Source organism: Gossypium arboreum, chromosome 8 (genome assembly GCF_025698485.1).
Source record: "Gossypium arboreum isolate Shixiya-1 chromosome 8, ASM2569848v2, whole genome shotgun sequence".
NCBI lineage: Eukaryota > Viridiplantae > Streptophyta > Magnoliopsida > Malvales > Malvaceae > Gossypium > Gossypium arboreum.
This window is the reverse complement of record NC_069077.1, coordinates 35,657,300-35,672,928: the sequence shown is the minus strand read 5'-3', so window position 1 is coordinate 35,672,928 and position 15,629 is coordinate 35,657,300.

Below are 15,629 nucleotides of genomic sequence, written 5' to 3'. Positions count from 1 at the left end.
ACTAGCTGCTGCTGTTGAAGACTGCTACTGTGCCTTTATCGCAGAAAGCCCCTTCTTCACGGTAAGCTTCTTCTTCTTCTTCTTTACTACTGCATCTTCTTCTTGCAGGTTTTTGACAGTGCAAAAATAATACAAAAATGAAACGTGTATGGAATAGTTAAATTATTTATATCATTTATATCACTTAGACTCAAATATAAAGTTAAATTATTTTACATATTTAAATCATATTCTCATATTCATCATGATAGTAAGGACTAGTTTTCCGGTTTTAAGTTTAATTATGTTTGGTTAGTAGGTGGTTTTAAGTTTGATATATTTTCGTTAACTACCTAATTACAATTACCATTAATTTAATTGCCTTAGATTATTTAATTTCAACCATGAAACCAAGCATCATCAATGCTACTTAATTATATAAACTATCTTAGGGTTTAAATTAAATTTTATTACAATAATTAATTTGTTTAACTCTGAAAATAAAGAAAAATTATAACTTACATTTTACATGCATTTTGATGTTTTATTATTATTATTATTATTTAATGGAGTGTTTGACGAAATTGATTTGTCACGTAATTTTTTCCGTTAGGATACATTAGTAGATTTGTGAGTGAAATGTCCTTCATCATGATATCGATGTTTTCCTTTCTTTTCAATTAAAAAAAATCCAATCATATGGGAATTTAGTAAATCTTTTAATTAAGCTTTAATTTAACTAAGGAGCATTTCAAAGGATAAGTGTATTTACTGGATTATGTTATACTCAACCTCTACTTAATCTTATAACCAATGTAATGATACTTATTATTATAATAATAATGCATGTGGAATTGTGGATTAATTTACTCCTGTCGATGCATGCTTCTATTCATTTCAGATTTACTATTTTTAAGCTTTATATTTTATTTCAATAGTATTTTAATTTTTAAATCAACATTCAAAATTCTTTTAAATAAAATTCCAAAACATAAAATTTTAATTTAGAACTAAATAAGTTAGTAAAATTTAATTTGTATTTAAATAAAAGCTTTAAATTAAATTGTCTTCATATGAAAATTATAAATTGTATCGTAATTATCAGATATTTTTAGTATGAAAATTAATTATCTTTTGGTCTATTTGGATTTCAGGACTTAATTTTTATGACTATGGCTAGTTCGAACAGTCCTATACCTATGGATGATGGGTTTAATGAGTATGAAAGTGCTCCTAAACATCAAAAGTCTACCACTTCAAAGGTGTGGGATGAAATAACAAAGCTTGAATGCGAGAACAAAAATGAATTGAAGGCACAATGTAATCATTGTAAGTCTATCTTCTCTACTAAATCTTCTAGTGGAACTTTTCATTTAAGACGTCATCTAAATAGTTGTTTGAAAAAAGTTAATAAGGACATCACTCAATACACCATAGCCAATCAACCATCATTAGGAGGTGTTCCATTTATAAAAAAAACTACAAGTTTGATGCTGATGAGTGTCATCAAGCTGTTTCTACTTTTCTTGTGTGTGGTAAGCATTCATTTAGGACAGTTGAAGAACCAGGAATTAGATACATGATGAGAATTGCTAGTCCTAATTTTAAGAATATAAGTAGATATACAGCTGCTAGGGATGTCCTAATGTATTATGCAAAAGAGGGAGATCGTGTTAAAGAAGAGTTGGCTAAAGCACCTGGTTTAATTTGTCTAACTTCTGATAATTGGAACTCGAAGCATACTAATGATGAAAATATTTGCATTACTGCTCATTGGGTTGATAAAGATTGGAAGCTACAAAAGAGAATCATAAGGTTTAGAGCTTTATTTCCTCCATATGATGGTTTGAACATAGCGGATGAACTTGTTTTATATTTATCTCAATGGGGTATAGACAAGAAAATTTTTAGCATCACTTTGGATAATGCTTTTTATAATGATGTTATGGTTTCATGTCTTAAAAATCGTTTTCGTGCAAACCGAGCTATTTTGTGTAATGGTGCTTTTTTTCAAGTTAGATGTTGTGCACATATATGGAATCTTATAGTTAAAGCTGGTTTGGAACTTGCTGATGATGTTGTTGGTAAGATTCAAAATGGAATTAAGTACATAAAAAAGTCGGGAATTCGTAGGAAAAGATTTTATGATGTGGCCGGCAAAAGTTTTCATTTGAATGTGGCCAAAAAGTTGCGTCAAGATGTGTGTGTGAGATGGAATTCTACTTATTTAATGGTTGAATCTTCTCTTTACTATAAAGATGTGCTAGATTATTGGGGCCAACGAGATAAAGATTACCAAATATTTGCACTTTCTAACGAGGAGTGGAGAAATGTTGCTATTCTTTGCAAATTTTTGAAAGTCTTTTATGATGTGACTTGTGTTTTTTCTGGTTCTAATTATCCAACGGCTAATCTTTATTTTAGAGGGGTTTGGAAGGTTCACAAGCTCTTGCTTGATACAGTTAAAGGTCCTCATTCATTTTTAACTCCAATGGTTAAGTAAATGCAAGAGAAATTTAATAAATATTAGGCTGAGTATTCATTGATATTGTCATGTGCTACAATTTTAGATCCTCGTTACAAGTTGAATTATGTGCAGTATTGCTTTACTACAATCTATGGTATTCATGCTTCAGATTTTGTTGAAACCATTCTTAGCAATCTTAGACTCTTGTTTGACGAGTATGTTAAGAGATCTAAATCCACGTCGTCCTCTTTGGCTGGGAGTTCTAATGTTTCAGATAAAAATCCTGTTGATTCTAGTTTGGATGAACACAATGTTAATAGTGTTGATTTTGGTTTTGGGGGAGATTTTGATGAGAGTGATGACTATAAACGGTATTTAAATGAATCTAGCACTATGAGTGAAAAGTCACAGTTGGACATTTATTTGGAAGAACCGGCGCTTGAGTTGAATAGTCAAATAGATGTTTTGGATTATTGGAGCAAAAGTTTAGTTCGATATAATGAGCTTTCATTATTGGCTTGTGATCTTTTGGCAATTTCAATATAGACTGTAGCTTCCGAATCGGCTTTTAGCATGGGTAAAAAAGTTATCACACCTTTGAGGAGTTCACTTAAGCCAAAAACAATTCAAGCCGTTGTTTGCTTGGATGATTGGATGCGAGCTAAGGGATTTTTACAGGTAATTATTACTCTCGTTTTATTGTTGTAATTTTTTATTATTTTTTATCAATTTGATTATCTAATTATTTATTCTTATTTCATGTTAGAAATTGGTTGCAAGAATGATGATGACGATGAAGACGATGAGGATGATGAGGACGATGAGGATGATATTTCTTCGATTGCTTTTTAGGTTACCTTCCTTTCTAATTGTTGACAATTTAATTTAGCTTATAATTTATAGTTTGTTATAAAATTAAATATATTGATTGGTTAATGTGTAGATATTCTGGTTGGTTGATTATATTTTGCAGGTTTTTGGTGTTGTTTTGGTGTTATTGGTGATGCTGTTCTCACTGCTGCTGTTTGGTGGTGTTTTTTGTGCTGTTTTGTTGCTATTTTGGAGCTGTTTTCATACTGTTTTGGTTCTGTTTTAGTGCTACTTTTGTGGTGTTTTATTGTTCTTTTGCAGCTATTTATTATGTTATCTGTTGTCGCTTTTAATATTATTTCAATATTGTAAAACTTTTATTTTATTATTAATTTGGTTATTATTTTAGTTCTAATTTGTTTCAATTTTAATATGACCACTTTTTTATTATATTCCTAATTTGTATATTGTTTTAAGAAGGCCACCAACAGCCCACTTAAGGAATGATTAGTTTGCGTGTATTTGTTACGTGCGGCATGTTTAAGCATTGAATTATAAAACTCGATTTGTTTAACTTATAATAATTAAAACAAGTTAAATTCACTAATTTGCTACCAAGTATACTCGTTTCTCTTTCATTTTGATATTTAAAATATTTTATTTTATTTATTTTTAACATCATTAAAAGAAAAGCGGTAGTTGTTTTAGGTAATTTAGACAAGAAACACACGCTACATATCATTCTTTTAGCACATGTGTATATAAAATTTCTTTTATAAAATATATATTGTTCTAAATTAGCTAAAAAACAATTTTAAAACATTATAAAAAAAAAATAATATAAATAATTAAGATATGTTTTAAAAGTTTATAAAATAGGATAAATATATAAAAATAAAATATATGTAAAATATCTAAAAATATAAAAAAATTATCAAATAAACAAGTCTCTTTTTTATTTGTTTTTTGTTTTAATATTTTTAAATGTATTTGATTTATTATATTTTCAAAATTTTTATTTAATGAAATAAGGAAAAAAAATTAATATTGGTCGGGCCCAGCCGGGCCAAATGTAGGGCTCTGCCTATCAATTTTGTGTCGGGCTGGGCTTGGACAATTTTTCAGGCCCATATTTCGGGCCGGGCCGGGCCTAGGCCTAGAAAACAGGCTGAAATTTTTTTATGGGCCCCGCCCATGTACACTTTTACATATGAATTTACCTCGAATGCAAAAACGACGAAACAAGTAAATTAGTCCAAAATCTTGTTCTTTCCTCGATCTAAATCCGTATTTTTCTTTTCTTGATCTAAATGTAATCAAAATTAACTTATTTAATTATCACTTTATTCAATTTAGTCCAAAATACACATTAAGGCAATTTTACACTTTTACCTTTACATTTTTCAATTTAGTCCTTATCTCATAAAAATACAAATTCATGCAATTCAACCTAAACCCATGCTAGCCGAATTTCAATTAGGTCTCTAGAAGCTCATATCTTTCATTTATTTTAAAATTTAACCAAAAATTTTACACATTTCACAAATTAATCCTTGTTTGGACATTTCACTAAAAATCACTTAACAATTGTTGTTTATCTAACAACAAGCATACATTTTCTATCATCAAACATCAAAACACACATAGATTCATCAATGGAAAAACCCTAAACATTTAGCAACTTTGCAAAATAGTCCCTGGGCTAGCTAGACTAAGCTGCAACGATCTCAAAAACATAGAAATCATGAAAAACGTAAAAACCACTTACCAATTAAGCATCCAAGTGACTGAACCCTAGCAAGCTTTCATGAACATTTCTTTCTTCTATTTTCGGTGGTGTTTCATATTAAGGAAGATGACACCTTTATTTTCCTTTTTGCTTTATTTTACTTAATAACTTAATTATTAATTTAACCTTACTTATTAAACATTAAAGTCACCTAATGTGTAACACCCCTTACCCGTTACCGTCGCCGGAACAGGATACAAGGTATTACCAGAACATAACACATACCATTAAGCATAACCGAGATATAAATATGTCATCCAATTTGATAGTGCATCGTATAACATATGTCTTGAACAATATTAGCCAACTTTAATGGCTTGTACAAAGTAGCTGGTCGAAAATCAGAACTAATATTTTAAACCTAGACAAATATGACACGTAACAAAATAATTAAGCCTACTATACATGCCATAATTCAAAACGTTTAGTTCAAATACCCTAAAGTATGATAGTGCGGGTAGATCTTCACGATCCTTAACTCCCGAGCAAGCCAAGGACACTATAAGACAAAAGAGAGAAACAAAGTAAGCTTATAGCTTAGTAAGTAAGTATGTAAATACTAATTAAAGAATCTAACATGTTTACACAACAATTCAAGTATATCTACTTTAACTTCACTATTCATTCCACTTTGATTAAGCTGTCTCGCTGCGTCATATTCACTAAATAAATCATAACTCGAGTTACAAAACTCGAAATTCAAATCCGTAAAATTTCCTGAATCTAGACTCATAAAGCTTTTTGCTAATTTTTTTATATAATTTTGGTTCAGCCGATTAGTACAGTTTATTAGTTAAAGTTTCCCTGTTACACAGCTCGACTGATCTGACCTCTGTTCACTACGAATTGAATTTCTCTCAGTACACAATTCAAACAACCCTGAAGTCTATTTCATTTAAAACTAGTCTCAATAAGGAATTTAGGCATGTAAACTATATTTCTTAATTTTCTTTGTACAGTTTTTAATGATTTTTCAAAGTTGGAACAGGGGATCACGTATTCATCCTGAGCAAGTCACATACAATTGTAAATATCTCAAAATATAGAATTCCTTTGCTTGCTCTGTTTCTTTTATATGAAAGTAGACTCATTAAACTTTAATTTCACATCTCATTAAACCTCTAATTATATTCCTCCTATTTTTGGTGATTTTTCAAAATCACGTCACTGCTACCATCTAAAAACAGTTTTAATGCTAGTTTCACTCTTTCACACATTCTTTATGCTAACCTCATTTTATCTTATATATGTATATACCACAAATCATTTTCACCACATTTCATTCACCATAAGTGTAGGTCCAAACCACAATATCACCACAAAACCATCCCGTTGAACAATTCGGATCAATCCTCGATATTTAATAGTTTCAAAGACACACCCCACCATCATACTTCGCTTAGTTCGGCTCTCTTGTACACATGGTGAACACTTAGTACCACTCATGCGACCTAACCGATTTGTCTCGTAGCTCTCTTGTCTACATGGTGTCCTTCACTTGGAATCACGCATGCGACCTAGCTACATTTATCTTTCACGTAGCTCTCTTGTCTACATGGTGTCCTTCACTTGGAATCACGCATGCGACCTAGCTACATTTATCTTTCACGTAGCTCTCTTGTCTACATGGGATACATCTCGTATCACACATGTGACCTAGCTACTACAGGGTGTCTCGTAGCTTTCTTGTACACATGATGTGCACTCAGCATCATACATGTGACCTAGCTACGCCCTCTATTTCATTCGATCTCTCCGATTGTTCAACCGGATCTCTCTCTATATTTATTTCCATTCTTCCAATAGTCGATTTACATTTTAACATCAGCTAGTATATTTATATAATAGGCTGAAATATAAGAATGTACATGAAATTATTGTAATATTTACATACAAACTTACCTTGGTGCAAAATGTGGAAATTTTGCAATTTAGTCCAAAACTTTTTCCTTCCCTGCTCGAGATCAATTCGCGTCTTTCTTGATCTATAATAACACATTTAGCTCATTTAATACTAATACTATTTATTTCAATCCAAAATCACATCATGAAAAAATTACATTTTGCCCCTAACTTTTACAAAATTACAATTTTGCCCCTAGGCTCGGAATTTAATTTCAGCCCTTATTCTTATGTTTTATGATATGCTGAACATTTTATCTTCTACAACAACATCAAATTCTCACTCTATCATATAGTTATGAACAATAGGTATTTTTACCGATTATGCCGCTTTTACTCGCTTTTCACTTAAAACCGAGTAGCACAAGTTATTTAACATAATTTAAAACCTCATATTCTATCATAAAACATCAAAATACACAAATTTCACCTATGGGTATTTTTCCAAATATGAACCCTAGGTTAAATTATTACTAGCATAAGCTTAATCGAGCTTCCGGATTCTAAAAACGTAAAGAACATTAAAAGCGGGCTTGGAATCACTTACTATGGAGCTTGAAAATTGAAGAAACCCTAGCTATGGAGAGAGGGAGAATTCGCAGCAACTAAGGAGGATGATGATCAATTTTGTGTTATTTTTCCCATTTTATTTCATTTAATATCCAAATGACCAAAATGCCCTCCTTACTAAACTTTCAAAAATTCCTTCCATGTCCTAATTTTGTCCATGAACTTAAAATTGGTCAAATTGCTATTTAAGACCTCCTAATTAATATTCCAAAAGAATTTCATACTAAAAACTTCCGGGATGCAAATTTTGCAACTTATTCGATTTAGTCCCTACTTTCAATTTAAGCACTTTAGGCATAGAATTTCATCACAAAATTTTCACAAAATCATGCAATCATATCATAAACCCCAAAATAATTATAAAACAATTATTTCTATCTCAGATTTGTAGTCATGAAACCACTATTCCGATTAGGCCCTAATTCGGGTTATCACATAATGTATGTCCATAAATGTCCACTCATATTAGCAATGGTTTATTTATCACATAAGGACCTATTCTATTTAATTTCATAGCCATTTAATACCTTTATCTATTAGAACATCACTTTTTCACTTTACGCAATTTAGTTCTTTTTATCAAATTGACTAATCAAAAGATAAAATTTCTTAACGAAACTTTCACACGATCATTTTATCATACTGAAAAAATAAAAATAATAATAAAATAAATATTTTAACCTCAGATTTGTGGTCCCAAAACCACTGTTTCGATTTGACTAAAAACGAGCTGTTACAAGTAATCCTAAACTTCAAGTAATGTTATTTAAGTCTAAAGACAATCTAAAAAAAGCTGCCAAACAATATGGTAGGTTGAATAGTTATTTTATTAAGTTCCCCAAAAATGATCTAAAGAGGTTAAAGACAGTTTGTAGTGAAAAATGTTCTTGGTTCATATAGGCCTCTAAACTAAACCCTAATGACCTTACTGATTAGACTTGGCAAATTAGGAGTTCAAACCCTAACCGTACTTGCTCTAAAGTCTATAAAAATAAGAATGTAACCTCAACTTGGATAGGTCAACATTATAAAGAAAAATGCGTTGATGATCTTAAATATTTTTTGACATCATTGCAACAAGATGCAAAAGAGATCTCTTTTTCCTTGTCTCACTAGCCAAATGTAGGAGGGCTACACTTAGGGCATTGGAATCAATTGAAAGAGCTCATAAGGCTCAATATGAGAAGATTTATAAGTATTTTTTTGAGAAGATTTATAAGTATTTTTTAGAGGTTAGGACCCAAAATGAAGGGACAACAATAATATGTTATATTCAAATGATGTATGTCTATCTGCAGGCATGCAAAAATGGCTATAGGGTTGGTTGTAGGAGGATAATAGGTTTAGATGGATGTTTCTTGAAAGGTTACTTTGGTGGCTACCTACTGGTAGCTGTTGGGATAGATACAAATAGTGGCATCTATCTTATTACATATGCTGCTGTCGAAAGTGAAAACTAAGTATCATGTCACTGGTTTTTGGAGTTGCTTACACTAGACTTGAAAATTGTGAGCTCATACTAGATATTTCATATCTAACAAGCAAAAGGTAAAACTCCGTTTGTCTACTTTGTTTTATGTTGTTTTTGTTTAGGATTTATGATATGTCAAAGAAGTAAATTGTATTTGTTCTATTTGCAGTGACTTTTAGAAGTAATATATATGTTGTTTCCTAATTTAAAAATAAGACACTGTGTTAGACACCTACATCCTAATTTCAAGAAAGTTGGTTTCTGAACAAAGGAATTGAAATATTTACTTTGGAAAGTTGCCAGAGCAAGCACTCTAAGGAATTTTAAAGATGTCATAGCTGAACTAAAAAATACCAATCAACATGCTTATGATTGGTTGAAGGAAAAGAACCGTACTCACTGGTCAAGGTCTCATTTCTTAGTTAGGAGCCACTCTGACGTGTTGGTGAATAATCTTTCGAATGCATTAACAAGGTAAACCTTTTTTTTTATATTACTTACTAATCATTAAGAACATGCAGTTCATTAATCTTTTATATTACTTATTGGTAGGTGATATTGGAAGCAAGAGGGAAACCTATTTTGACCATGATGAAAACAATTAGGACCAAGATTATGTTGTTGATTGTCAAGAAGAAAGAAGAAGCTGATAAAATTAAAGGAATCTTGTGTCCAAAGATTAAGAAAAACTTGGATGTCAATATCGAATATTCACTGAGGTAAATTTACCCTCTTTAATATATTGATGCCTTTATTTTGCCTTGTGTATAATTGTTGGTGGGGCTGATCACATGTTGTTGGACCAATACCTATATGTTTTTATTTTGCCATTTTTAATATATTTATGCCTTGTGTATGATTGTTGGTGGGGCTGATCACATGTTGTTTTTAATATTGTTTTAGTGACTATTTTTAGGTGTGTTCCATCACATATTAGTGGGGACAGGTATCAGGTTGAAACAGTTTAGGCAGTCAATATGTGGTGGACCTAATTGAGAATTCTTGCTCTTATAGGAACTAAGATCTCACTGGCATCCCTTGTATGCATACAGTGGTTGCCATTAATCTAAAAGATGAGTTCCCAAAAACCTATGTACAAACCTGGTACACCAAGAAAACCCAGCTTTCCATTTACTCCAACTTCATAAGGCCAGTAAGGGGTCCTAAGCAATGAGTGTCTATCCTAAACAGGCTACCAACACTGCTTCCTACACTAAGAAGGCCACATGGCATACCTACTAAGGTGAAAAGGAAATAACCTTATGAACCACAAACAACAGAAATGTTGAGCAAGAGAGGGGTGAAAATGAGGTGCAATAAATACAACAAAAGAGGCTACAATAAGAGGAGTTGTAAATAGGAAGTTGGTAGAAACATTAGAGTAAGTCATCTGCCTTTGCTTCATTATATTACTTAAGTTATGAATTTGTCTGGTGGATTTCACTTGTTTCTATAGGTTAAAAGACACAAAGTTGGTGTTCACAACCAAGCGGTTGCTCCAACTCAGCAACAGTCTACCTCAACTCAGCAGGAGGCTGCCTCAACTCCTTACGAATTTGCCCCAACTTACCAAAATCACAAACAAGATGCTACCCCCAAGAGAAAAGTTTCAATGCAAGAGGAAACCAACCACTATTAGATGGATGTCTTCTACTCAAAAGTCATCTATGACAGACCAATGATGACATTGTGAACATGACTTTATTTAGTTAACTTTTTGAACTTGTGTAAATTTGCCTATACCTGCTACTGATTTATTAACTTAGGCATATTATTATTATTTTTTTGTAAATTTGCCTATGATTGCTACTGTTATCTAAACTTAGGCATATAGTCACTAATTTTTTTTTTATAAATTTCCCTACAATTTAGATCTGTTAAATTGTATTGAATTGTAGGCAAATTTGGCAATAGTTTGCCTTCCTTTTGTAAACAGTTTGGCTTTAATATATGACCATTAATCCATGCAATTTGGAAATATTTTCCCTTCTAATATGTTACTATTTTTGTTTTTCATTTATTTTTATCTCTTATAACATATGAGCATTGATCCATGTAATGTAAGAAAAAAAAAACCAAATACTCTTTCAAGTCTTAAAATAAGATTAAACATTTAGAAATTCAAATAAAATGAAATACAAATGTGTGAGAATACCAGACCATTACAATAACCAAATATTCTCCCATTACAATTGAGAAAAATAAAATAAAATAAAATAAAGAACACGTAGATTTTACGTGAAAACCTTTTCGGGAAAAAAATCACGGGCAGAGGAGAAAAAAATTCACTATGTCGAATTCGAATGATTACAAGAGGAATAGTTTATGTCTATTTATAGGCTTGTAAAGCCATATTCTAGTATGATTGAAACACCTTATTCTAATAAATATAAAATAGATGGAGTTTAATAAGGTTTAAAAAACCTTATTCTAAAATAAAATAAAAGAAGTGTAGTTCTATATGGATTTTACTTTTATTTTATTTTACCACTGTATTTTATTTAAATAAGGATTCGTATCATTTAATTCTAACAATCTCCACCTTGACACGAATTCTCAATGAACAAGTTCTTCATCGCGAACTCTCAATGAACAAGTTCTCCACCTCTTCCATAAAACCCCTTAAGGGTTTAACTTTAACAATAAACACCAACCAAGTTTGAGCAATGCTCAAACTTGGTTATAGAAAGTGACTTAGTCATCATATCTACAGGATTTTCATGAGTATTAATTTTGCTCACAACAATATCACCACGAGCAATAATATCACGAACAAAATGATACGACCATCAATGTGTTTTTTCTCTCATGAATCATTTGATCTTTTGTAAGGAAGATTGCACTCTAACTGTCACAAAATATTGTACTGATTTGAAGGTCTTCATTGAGTTCACTAAAGAGTCCCTTAAACCAAATAGTTTCTTTACAAGCCTTAGTAATCGCCATGTACTCAGCTTCAGTGGTAGACAAAGCAACTGTAGGTTGCAAAGTTGCTTTCCAACTGCTTGCACAACCTCCGATTGTAAAGACATAACCTGTGAAAGATCTTTTTCTATCAAGGTCTCCAGCAAAATCAGCATCAACATATCCAATGACTCCATCTTTGGTTCTTCCAAAATGTAAGCAGACATCAGTAGTACCTCGTAAGTATCTTAAAATCCACTGAACTATTTTCCAGTTTTCTTTACCGGGATTCACCATGTATCTGCTAACTGCACTGACTGAATATGATAAATCTGGATATGAACAAACCATAGCATACATGAGATACCCCACTGCACTAAAGTATGGAACATGTGACATGTACTCAATCTCATCATCTGATTATGGAGACAAAGTCGATGAAAGTCTGAAATGGGCTGCTAAAGGAGTACTAACAAGCTTAGCACTCTGCATATTGAACCTGCAAAGAACTTTCTCAATGTACCCCTTCTGACTTATGTATAATTTACTTGCTTTTCTATCACTGAGAATCTCCATACCAAGTATCTTCTTTGCTGGTACCAAATCTTTCATCTCAAATTCTTCACTTAGTTGGGCTTTGACCTTTCTTATCTCTCCTTTATCTTTTACTGCTATCAACATGTCATCAACATAAAGAAGTAAATATATGAAAGAACCATCACTATTTTTCTTAAAGTAAACATAATTGTCAAAACTACTTCTTTTGAAATCATAAGAAGTCATAAAGGAATCAAACCTCTTATACCATTGTCTTGGTGACTGTTTCAAACCCTAAAGGGACTTTTTCAGCAAGCAAACATAGTCCTCTTTTTCTAAGACTGTGAAACCCTCTGGTTGTTGCATGTAAATGTCCTCCTTAAGTTCTCCATGCAAAAATGTAGTTTTTATGTCTAACTGTTCAAGCTCCAAATCATGCATGGCCATAATACCAAGCAAATCTCGAATCAAACTATACTTCACAACTAGGGAGAACACATCTGTGAAGTCCACTCCTGAATTTTGACTGTAATCATTTGCAACAAGCCTTGCTTTATATCTGGGTTCTTCAACTCCTGGAGTCCCTTCTTTCTTTTTAAATACCCATTTACAACGAACAACCTTTTTACCTTTAGGAAGTTTCACAAGATCTCATGTTTTGTTTTTGTGAAGTGATTCCATTTCCTCTTGCATAGCAAACATCCACTATCAACATGAGCATACGCAGGACACCCGAAGATTTTTAGGTTAGAATAATTAGCAGGATTACCAGACCATACCTATTGTGGAGTCTTTTTCTCAATAGCAATGGATGGAGATCAGTTGATTGACTAAAAAACATGTAGTAAAGGCTGCTTCTGCTCAAAACGACTTTGGTAAGTTGGCATTTGACAACATATATCGAACCTTCTCCATGATCGTTCTGTTCATTCATTTTGCAACGCCATTTTGCTGTGGAGTATGACGAACTGTCAAGTGTCTCATGATCCCTTCTAACTTGCACAGTCTATTAAACTCATCAGAACAAAACTCTAAGCCATTGTCTGTGCGGAGGTATTTTATTTGTTTTCCTGTCTGTTTTTCAATCATAATTTTTCAAGACTTAATTGCGAAAAACACATCGCTTTTTTGCTTCAGGAAGAATGCCCAAACTTTTTTGGAAAAATCATCAATAAAAATTAGCATATAATTAGCTCCACCTCTCAAAGGCACTTTGGATGGCCTCCACAAATCAGAATGAATATACTCCAACGTTCCCTTCGTGTTATGGATTCCTTTGGTGAATCGAACTCTCTTTTTCTTCCCAAAAACACAGTGCTCACAGAACTTTAGTTTGCAAATTCCTTGCCCATCAAGAAGTCCTCTTTTGCTCAATTCTGCCATGCCATTCTCACTCATATGCCTAGGCGCATATGCCAAAGTTTAGTAATATCATCATCAGACAAGGAAGAGGAAGCGACAACTGCATCACTAGTAACAGTAGAACCCTGCAAAACATATAACTTGGTAGTCTTTCTCTACCCTTTCATCACAACAAGGGAACCTTTGGAAATCTTTAAAACCCTACTTTCAGCTGTGTATCTGTACCCTTTTGAATCAAGAGTACTCAACGAAATTAAATTTCTCTTCAATTCTGGAACATGTTGTACGTTACTAAGTGTTCTAACAACTCCATCAAACATCTTAACTTTAATTGTTCCAAAACCTATGATTTTATATGAAGCATTATTTCCCATCAAAACAACACCTTCAGACACTGTTTCGTAAGTTGTAAACCAATCCCGATTGGGACTCACATGGAAGGTGCAGCCTGAATCAAGTATCCATTCCTAGCTTACTTTAGAATTATTGAAAAAAGCGACTAGAGGTTCACCATCGCTGTAGTCTTCTACAACATCAGCTTCACCAAAATTTGTTGGTTGTTTTCCCTTTTGATTCGTAGCCTCCTTTTTAATCTTGTTCTGTAGCTTATAGCACTCAGATTTAATGTGCCCTTTTTTCTTGCAGAAGTTATAATTTTACCACTATTTAAAGACTTCGATCTACCCTTAGGTTTACTGCGAGAATTTTGTTCCTGTGTCCTTCCATGATCATCATCAGCATTCCGATCTTGTCTCCCACGAACAATGAGACCCTCTCCCTGAGAGTCGGGTTTGACCACAAGATGCTTCATCTTATCATACGAGGTCAAAGAATCATAAACCTCACCAACTGTGAGAGACTCGTGGCTATATAAAATCGTGTCTCTAAAGGTTGAATAAAACGGAGGCAACGAACAAAGTAGAATCAACCCTAGATCTTCCTTATCATACTGAACCTCCATGGCCTCCAAGTTTAAGTGAATTTCTTTAAACATTGTTAAGTGTTCGTGTACAGCCACACCTTCCTCCAAACGATGAGCATAAAGATGCTGCTTCATATACAACTTGCTTGTTAGAGTTTTCGACGTACATATTTGTTCTAGCCTCTTCCATAATGTTGCGGCGGTTTTCTCCTTCATCACATCCTGCAAAATTTTGTTAGACAAATACAGATGTAATTGTGTTAACGCCTTTCAATCCTTACACTTCTTCTCTTCATCTGTTAATGTCGAAGACATTTTATCTATCCTTAGCAGGGCATCCTCTAGATCCATCTGCGCAAAAACTACTTGTATCTTAATATGCCACAACGCAAATCTGGTGTTGCAATCTAATAGCGGAATTTCATACTTCAAAGACATTATTACAGTGATCAAGATGAACTACCCGGAAGCTTTGATACCAATTTGAGAAAAAGAAAAGAAAATAAAATAAAATAAAGAACACACAGATTTTACGTGGAAACTCTTTTTGGAAAAAAACCACGGGTAAAGGAGAAAAAAATTCACTATGTCGAATTCGAATGATTACAAAAGGAATAGATTATGTCTATTTATATGCTTGTAAAACCATATTCTAGTAAGATTGAAACACCTTATTCTAATCAATATAAAATATATGAAGTTTAATAAGGTTTAAAAAACCTTATTCTAAAATAAAATAAAAAAAGTATAGTTCTATATGGATTTTACTTTTATTTTATTTTACCACTGTATTTTATTTAAATAAAGATTTGAGTCATTTAATTCTAACAACAATTAGCAAACTTCTACCCTTTACAGGCCATTACATTTAGGAACCCAACTCACCATGAATGAATAACAAAATATTATATCAATG